The sequence below is a fragment of the Protobothrops mucrosquamatus genome, unplaced genomic scaffold (genome assembly GCF_001527695.2).
Source record: "Protobothrops mucrosquamatus isolate PMUCROS unplaced genomic scaffold, P.Mucros_1.0 scaffold145, whole genome shotgun sequence".
Taxonomy (NCBI): Eukaryota; Metazoa; Chordata; class Lepidosauria; order Squamata; family Viperidae; genus Protobothrops; species Protobothrops mucrosquamatus.
In genome coordinates, this window is record NW_015386511.1 from 600,424 (window position 1) to 609,040 (window position 8,617).

Sequence of the window (8,617 nt, forward strand, 5' to 3'; positions counted from 1 at the left end):
TTGTCTGAAAATGGCACTGTTTGTAAAGCTAATTGGTTCCCAGATGTGATTAAAGGATATTTCTTCTTAACAACATTTACACAAATAGATAGCTTCATTGAATAAAAATAAAGCTCAGCAAACATAAATCCATGCTTACTCATTAGTAAGTTCCAATGAATTCATTAGCTCTCACTCCCAGGTAATACCTCTTGGTATGTAATGTTTCTTTGAGGTGGAGAGGGAGGTTGTTGCACTATAAAAAAACAGCACTCAGTATCAACTACACATACGTATATGTAATCTTTGTAATAGAATACCTGTATTGTTTTAATGTAGAATCCCTGGAAACTTTTCTCTCAACATGCTCTGTCTAAATACAAAGCTGTCCTTGAGTCAAACTTGACTTCTTGTGGATACATGGAGACTATTACATAATTTTATTGGAAAAAGTACAGAAAAGATTTCTTTACAACCTTCATCGAGGGTTGCACTTGTTTTACTTTCCAACCTAGTTCACAGTCATCCAAGTAGTAGTTAGACATAATAACAATATTATCAACAACAACAATAGTTGTAGAGTTGAAAGGAACTTTGGAGATCATCTAGTCCAACCCCCTGCTCAGGCAGAAAACCCTATACCATTTCAGACAAATGGTTGTCTAGTCTCGTCTTAAAAACGTCCAGTGTTGGAGCATTCACAACTTCTGGAGGCACATTGTTCCACTGATTAATTGTTCTAATTGTCAGGAAATTTTTCCTTAGTTCCAGGTTGCTTCTATCTTTGATTAGTTTCCATCCATTGCTTCTTCTCCTGCCTCCAGGTGCTTTGGAGAATAGCTTACCATGCTTAGCTTCTGAACTACAGACAAAATTGACTTGGTGCTATCATCTGCTGAGTAATTTACCTTAGAATCAAATATAAAAATAGTTCATGTTACAAGATTTTCTTACACAAAAGCTGTACAGAGTAAGCTCAAAGCTGGTGAAGCCCAGGAGAAACATATTGTCTCTATTCACAAAATGGAATTTTTCCCAAGTTAGTATTCACATTAGTTATAGCCACTAGCCATCAATAGTGGTCTGTTTAGCTTATCTTTCTTGAATTATTTGAAATATACTTCATTGTACTTCATTATACTAATCATATATTAAATGTATGTCCAAATAAAATATATCCAATATATCAAATCCTAGCAATCTTTTCCTGAAGCCAATATTTTTCTTGGACTAGAAGGACAAATAATTTGAGTCAGGATTTCCTTCCTGTTTTGGGGGCCAAGTTAAATATTGTCTTTTTTAGCCAGAGTTTTTGCTATGCATATGACTGAAAGCATAAACCAAATTCCTTCATCTTTTGCTGTGATAAGTTTTTTCCTTCCCTGTCCCCTATTTACTGAATCATTCATAAGAAGTGTGGTATTTCTGAATTTCAATTTTGGCATTCACAACTAAATATGAGCAAACTGTATTGAACAGAAATAACAAAGAACTGGACAAGAGAACAAAAGACAAGGAGAATATAGTGTATGTGTGTGTGTGAGAGAGAGAATAATATAGTACAGTAGAAAAACTGACTTAGGGTTGCCAGGTGTCCACTATTTGAGTGGACAGTCCACTTTTTTCACATTATGTTCACTATTTTTTTCACAAAATAGTGGACATTTTTTTTATTCAAAAGCTTTATGATGAAATGGTACGTAATCTAAAGCTGCACAGTCTACTTTTTTTTACTACTTACCCCCCCCCCCCGCTTGTCCACTATTTTTTGGAAACAGACCTGGCAACCCTAAAAACTGTAATTTATAGACTTCCTTGAAAAGAGTATCAACCACTTAATATTAGGCTTGCCTTGTACATGGGAAAGCTTTGAAGGATTTGCCTTTTACACAGGAAGCTGAAGCGTATCTTGTGGACTCTGGGTGTATCTGCTTCATTTTTCTATCTGCTGTATAACATTACACAGATGACTTTCATGTCTCTCAGTAGCAATCTTTTGAGTACACAGATTAGGAACACAGATGTTAAAAAGACAAAAGGAAATGGCCAGATGGGCTTGAAGGGACCACATTCTAGATGTAGACTATAACTTAAGTGTAATATTAATGTTTTACAGTTGAGTATAGGAGTAAAGTGGAAAGTGGAAAGAAAAATTTAAAATCAGCTTTTAATAGTTCCAAAATAAGCCTCTCTAATAGAGGAATCTCTAGCAAAACATGCTAGCATCCCAGAGGGATAAGCTTTTACTTTTCCTACACATAAGGAGTCAGCCAGATATCATTGCAGGATAGCTGACAAGCCAGTAAAAAGCAGCTGCAAGATATAGTAAATATAGTATGAGGCTATTTGGTGTCCTACGTAGATACTGAGATAGTTCACACAATCTAATATAAATATAAATTTGCAAAGAGTCCATTTTTTTCTTCCTAGAAATTTTGTTCCTGAAAAGTCTGGTTGGTGATTTAATAAATGATTATATGCTGAGTCATATTATATGTCCATTAACTTCTAAATGTTTTCTGATCCACATTGTCCAAGCTTTCTAAAACAAAAAAGTGGACTTTTGTTATTCTTTTTTCCAGTTAACCAAAGTTAAGATGGTGCAATTTAGTGTGGATGTTTGTGCTTCTTTGGTATAGTTCCATCCTTTTATTTTTAAAACAATCCCAAGTTACCCTCCAAGGCAACCGTGAAATATTCCCTTGTGATCTTCAGGGAGCTTGTAAGTTATAATGCCAGCCACTTGGTTGGTAGGCAGGTGTTATCTAAAGACAACAAATCATTTAATTAAAAAAAGTAGAAGTAGGGCAAGCAATTGGAATGTCTAAAATAATATGTAAAACAAGCTAGCATTTTAGAAACATATCATTTAAAGGGAAAATGAGGTGAATTTCTATGAGAGAAAATATATATATAAACTTTTGGATATACAAACAAAACTTATGTATCATATATACAAATTATATACAACCAAAAGTCAGGTCCCATAGGCCAATCACAATTTTTTTCAGAGAAATATTATTGTAAGTGTTTACAGATAGTGTTTGACTTATAACCATGTATTCAGCCATCGAAATTACAAAGGTGAAGACTCAGGAAGCAACAGCAAGCATTTGTTCATTCCTGAACCTGGTTCAGCAAGCAAGTCAGCATTCATTCATTCACCCAGCTGCCTTCTCTCTGAGTTACCTGTATCAACCTTTTGCTGTCTCCTTTTCAGATCCAGCTTCTCCGACAAACATTTTGTACTTTCTTAATTCTTGTTTCTTTCTGAAGACAGTGCTGTCTTCAAAAACAGGTAAGGAAAATAGAAACAGGAATGCTTCTATCTCCCAGCACAGATTGTATTGACTTGCTAGTGTCGTGATTTTAAATATTTAATAGAATAGTTAAGTAAAATTAATATTTTTATTATTTGTAAACATACAGAAACATGTACAACTTTCTAGACTAATATTTATTTTTAAACACATTGTATACGTTCCCAGCATTTTATTTGACATGAAATGCTTCATTGTGTTGTAAAAGAGTAATGGGAAAAAAGACAGTCTGCAAGGATAAAATCAGAAGAATTAGGAAATTTGAGAGCTAAAATGAAGAAGACAATGAACCAGGAGTCCTGGGATCTCAGACATCAGAGATATTTTCTAGAGCAGTGGTTCTCAACCTTTTTAATGCCGCGACCCCAACCAGTCGTAAGTCGAGGACTAAACCGGTCGTAAGTCGAGGACTAAACCGGTCATAAGTCGAGGACTAAACCGGTCGTAAGTCGAGGACTACCCAACCGGTCGTAAGTCGAGGACTTTCACTGCCCGGGAGCGCCGCGCATGCATGGTTCCGCCCCCTGCGCCGGCCGAGGCATAGCTGGCAAGCGGCAGAGACGGAGCAGGCCGACCACCAGCTGGCCCAGCCCAAGGGAGGTAAGGCACCCACCGGAAAAGGGGAAAAAATGGTGGACAAAAAAAATGGCAGACAGCCTTGCTTGGCGACCCCCATGAAATGGTCGATCGACCCCAAATGGGGTCCCGACCCACAGGTTGAGAACCACTGTTCTAGAGGATGGTAGTGTTGTTGGCAACAAAACAGCAAAGAACTTTGCAACACCATAAAGATTAACAAATTCATTATTTCTGAAATGTTTGTGGATCATAATTCACTTAATAGGCACGTACAGTGGTTTGAGATCCGAGAAAGAATACTCTTAGCAGGGAATGGTGAAGAACTGAAAAATACTGTACTGGCTTTCCTAAATTGTCAAGCTACTATCACATGTACTAGGATAAACATTGTTTAGTCATACATCAGATTGTATATATTAACAGACTCAGTATAAAAAGCACAACTGCTTTTAAGTTATTGTTCATAATTTTTCTGCCCCTTTCACTATTTTCTTCTTTCCCCACTTTGAAAACAATTCCCCCCCCCCACATATTATTTCTTGAAGCTATACTTATTTGATGCAGTGGACTGAGATCCAGAACAACTGAGTGATCCAAATTTATGTAACGATAAATATGTGCCCTATGGAACATCTTATTCCCTGAGGTGAGATTGGCTCCCACCTTTCCGGAGGAGCCTGAAGACCTGGCTCTGCCAGATGGCTTGGGGCCCTAAGGGGCAGGGGGGAAGGAAACATCACATTGGAGGTGGTTGTTGAATTAAGAGGCAATCCTCTTAATTCTCACACACACACACCCCGGGCATCCCGCTTCATTATTGGCATTCACGAAATGATCGCACCACCATCTACTAGACCAGGGGTAGGCAACCTCGGCTCTTTTATGACTCATGGACTTCAACTCCCAGAATTCCTGAGCCAGCTATGCTGGCTCAGGAATTCTGGGAGTTGAAGTCCATGAGTCATAAAAGAGCCGAGGTTGCCTACCCCTGTACTAGACGCATCACAACGTAAGCCACAGAGAATGACAAATATCAATCGGCCACAATTAAACCCCGGATTTTTCTCCCCGCCCGCAGTGTGGCGCATGCGTGCTATGGCAAAGCCTTCGCGTATTCCTCCCTCGCGCTTCTAACTTCTCCAGCTCTCTGTCCGCCCTGCATCCCCAGCTTCTCGGAACCAGTGACATCATGGCTGTGGGCACGCGCAGAATTGTGGGCCGGGAGGGAACCGCCATTTTCGGAAAGGAGAGGGGTGGGGCTAAGGCCGGTCAGTCAGGCTTGGGAAGCCGGGAAGAAATTGTCTCCCGGCCGTGAGAACGGAGGTATAGGGGGGGGGGCAACGGCGGTGCTGGGGTCTCTCCCGCCCCGTGATTGACAGCCCGGTCTTTCCACCCGGGCGGTGAAATCATAGCAGGGGTGAGTATCGGCACGGGGTCCCCGCCGCCTTATTAGCATCCTTTTTTCCTTTCTTCGCCACCAAGTGAACCGGGCGGCCTGCCGCCCATCAAAAATGCCGATCGCTTAGGACTAACCGGCCGAAGCGGTGGCAGCTGCGGGCGCCAGCTGTAGGAAGAGCTCCGAGTGTGTACGTGTAGAATTGGGAGTAGATGAGAAGGAACAAAGTGGTGCTCGCCAGCCGCAGCACCGAAAATGAGAAGCAGGTCCTGTGTGGGAGTGGATAGGTTCATGGGTGGGTGATGGGAGAAGGGATGTCACACTGGGGCGTGTTGAGCAGCGCATCTGAGAAGATGGAAGAAGAATAAATTCTGTTAACGGAATCGAATATTCCCAGACACGTAAAGGTCATAGGAAGCTGATAGCAATTCTGTGTAAGGTGTCTTCTGTTGTCAGTTTCTCATCTGCAAGAAAAAGCTGATTTAGGTGTCTATAAGTGCTGGACTAATCTCTGATGACAACAGCCATCCTTATTCTGCTGCTGATGTTGCTCTTCCGAATGGAAAAAACAGCTAATTGAGGAGGAAGGGAGATTGAAGAGGAAGGAACTAGTTTGTTAGTTGGGCATGTGTTTCTCCTAACCCCCTTTCCCCCCACTTGTGCTTACTGTCCCTTCCCTGCTTTTGACCATTTATGTTGCAATTTGGGACCTGACAACATCCAGGAATGGGGACAATCTGTAGAATAATGAAGTATGATCCTTTGGCTATTCAGATCTGCATAGTTATGACCTATTTTTCTTCTGCATTAGAAATCCCTTCAGGTTGGTTTTACAATTTTGTAAGTTATTAAAAGCTTGTGTCTACCAGTCACAACTTCACATAACACAGCTTTGTATGTAGATTTTTAATGTATATCATTATTGATATAAAGCTATGAAAACATGGTTTTCCAGGCATCTTTTTATTGGAGGGTTGGGGGTTTTTTTTTGCATTCTATACTTTACCCTTGTTTTCTTCAATAGGTAGGTATTTCTGGGGTTCATGTGTTTGTTTGCTTTTTCCGGAAATGAGATCAGAAAAATGATAGCAGTCTTCTTTTCCATTTTTCAGTGTTTTTGAGTTTGTAGGCAGATCCAGGGTTGTTGTTTTTTTTAAAGGCTTTTTTATGGCTAGAAAATTTTGGTTGGGAAAAATGTAATAGCAAAGCTTATTATCTGTATGCATTATGATGATAGGATGATAATCTTGATAGGATTTCAGCTTGTTTAATAATTTATAGAGCTAAATTTTTAATATCTAAAACAAAGCTGCACCTTTTGCTTTAGGCTACTGATCTGTAAGTTTTAGAGAACTGTGTGAAAGCATTCATTCCTCTTTGCAATGTGGAATAGTTTGGGTGGAGACATTTAATAAAATTTAGAAAGGCTGTAGCATTATAAGTCAAACTCAACTGTCTGATACCACAATAAAGTAAATATTAAACTCAGATTTCAATCTTGTATCTGCTTAACTGAGAGTAAACCATATTGAATTTGGCAGTTAATATGTCTAGGTAGGCATTTATACAAATAAGTTGTAAATGGAATTAAGTATGTTTTTGTGAGCTTATTTTGAAACTGTATATTAAATAATGATAGAAGTATAAATGTTTTCCAAATAAATTTAAATAATGCAATATCATAGAAAATATATTTTTCTTAAAATTGCCAAAACAAGTACTGGCAACAATTAAAAACCAAGTTATAACTCTTGGAATGATAAAGAGAAGAATCATGAACAGTAAAGATCAAACAGATTCATTAAACAAAGCCCTAATGTGTTATAAACCAGTAACTATATTGTAGCAAGCAAATTGCTGATCAGGAAAACTATCATGAGATGATATCAGGCTTGAAGCTTGGAATAGTGTAGCCCTAATGCATACCAATTTAGCAAAGTTTATATGCCAAAATTTAATGCAATCAATTTTGGGAAGTCAGAATTGGATAACATTTCTATATTATACAGTATTGCAGTAATCTATCTTCCATGAACCTGATAATAGGATTGATATATAGAATTAATACGACATTTTTCAAATTGCTAAATGAAGGTTGCATTTGAAAGCATTAAAATAAAAATATCTAACTGTAAAATATTAACATTTTAACAATAACCATATTGTATTTGTGGCTTTTTTAAAGTGGAAAGGAAAGCAAATACGGTTTAGAATAAGAAGGCTAAGAAAAACTAGGTCATTAGTTTTTCTAATGTTTGCAATTTCAAATATGTAACCTTTAAATATGTAAAGGATGGAACATATCTATCATTTGTTTAAAAAATGAAGAGATTTATAAAATGAAGATCAGCATATAATATAGCGTTTAAGTAGAAGCATGTTTAAAAATTGTTGCTTTCATTTTCTGATTTTCCCCATAAGGATCTAAACAAATCTGCACCTATTTCTCTTTCCTTTTGTTTCTTATTTTTTATCTGTTTATTTCTCTTACTTCCCTCAGTGCCCTTGGGATGTTAGATTGCACCCTGTAATGGAGTGTCTGGCTTCTTATTGTAGGCTGAATTCCCTTTGGACATGTGGATTAGCACAGCTACTCTTCTAACTCCATTTTTTTTATCTGCTTCAAAGCCATGCTTTGATATCCACATTTTAATTTTAAATCTCAGTATATACATTGTGACAACATGGTTTCAATATATTTCAGAATTATTTTACTGACCAGAATGAGTACTTCAGCACATAAGGCAATAGGAATCAAAACTATCTGAGCTGTTTAAATTTCTCTCTTCATGGGAGGAGGAAGGGGAAAAGATCTTCAATTTTTAGAACCTCTATGAAATAAAATCTTTTTGCTTTAAATTATTCTTAAGAGGATGAAATGTTTATAAGCTTAATAATATGTAGAGGAGTTTGAGTAATGAAATCGTTTAGAAAAATTGTTAGTTTATTTTCCATGTTTGATTACTGATGTGCAAATAGATGTTTGATCATAGAAAATAAGAATTTGTTTTAGCTGCTTTTTAAAACATCCTTAAAAATACTGCATCCAGTTTTGGTCACCACGATGTAAAAAAGATGTTGAGACTCTAGAAAGAGTACAGAGAAGAGCAACAAAGATGATTAGGGGACTGGAGGCCAAAGCATATAAGGAAAGGCTGCTGGAATTGGGTACGTCTAGTTTAATGAAGAGAAGGACGAGGGGGGACATGATAGCAGTATTCCAATATCTCAGGGGCTGCCACAAAGAAGAGGGAGTCAAGCTATTTTCCAAGGCGCCTGAAGGCAGGACAAGAAGCAACGGATGGAAACTAATCAAGGAGAGAAGCAACCTAGAACTAAGGAC